This window comes from Bison bison, unplaced genomic scaffold (assembly GCF_000754665.1).
Source record: "Bison bison bison isolate TAMUID 2011002044 unplaced genomic scaffold, Bison_UMD1.0 scf7180017861074, whole genome shotgun sequence".
NCBI lineage: Eukaryota > Metazoa > Chordata > Mammalia > Artiodactyla > Bovidae > Bison > Bison bison.
In genome coordinates, this window is record NW_011491646.1 from 2,250 (window position 1) to 2,697 (window position 448).

The window sequence follows — 448 nt, forward strand, 5'->3', positions numbered from 1 at the left end:
GAAATATCAATAACCTCGGATATGCAGATGACACCACCCTTATGGCAGAAAGTGAAGAGGACTTAAAAGCCTCTTGATGAAAGTGAAATAGGAGAGTGAAAAAGTTGGCTTAAAGCTCAACATTCAGAAACAAAGATCATGGCATCTGGTCCCATCACTTCATGGGAGATAGATGGGGAAACAGTGGAAACAGTGTCAGACTTTATTTTGGGGGGCTCCAAAATCACTACAGATGGTGACTGCAGCCATGAAATTAAATGACGCCTACTGCTTGGAAGGAAAGTTATGACCAACCTAGATAACATATTCAAAAGCAGAGACATTACTTTGCCAACAAAGGCCCCTCTAGTCAAGGCTATGGTTTTTCCTGTGGTCATGTATGGATGTGAGAGTTGGACTGCGAAGAAGGCTGAGCGCCAAAGAATTGATGCTTTTGAACTGTGGTGTT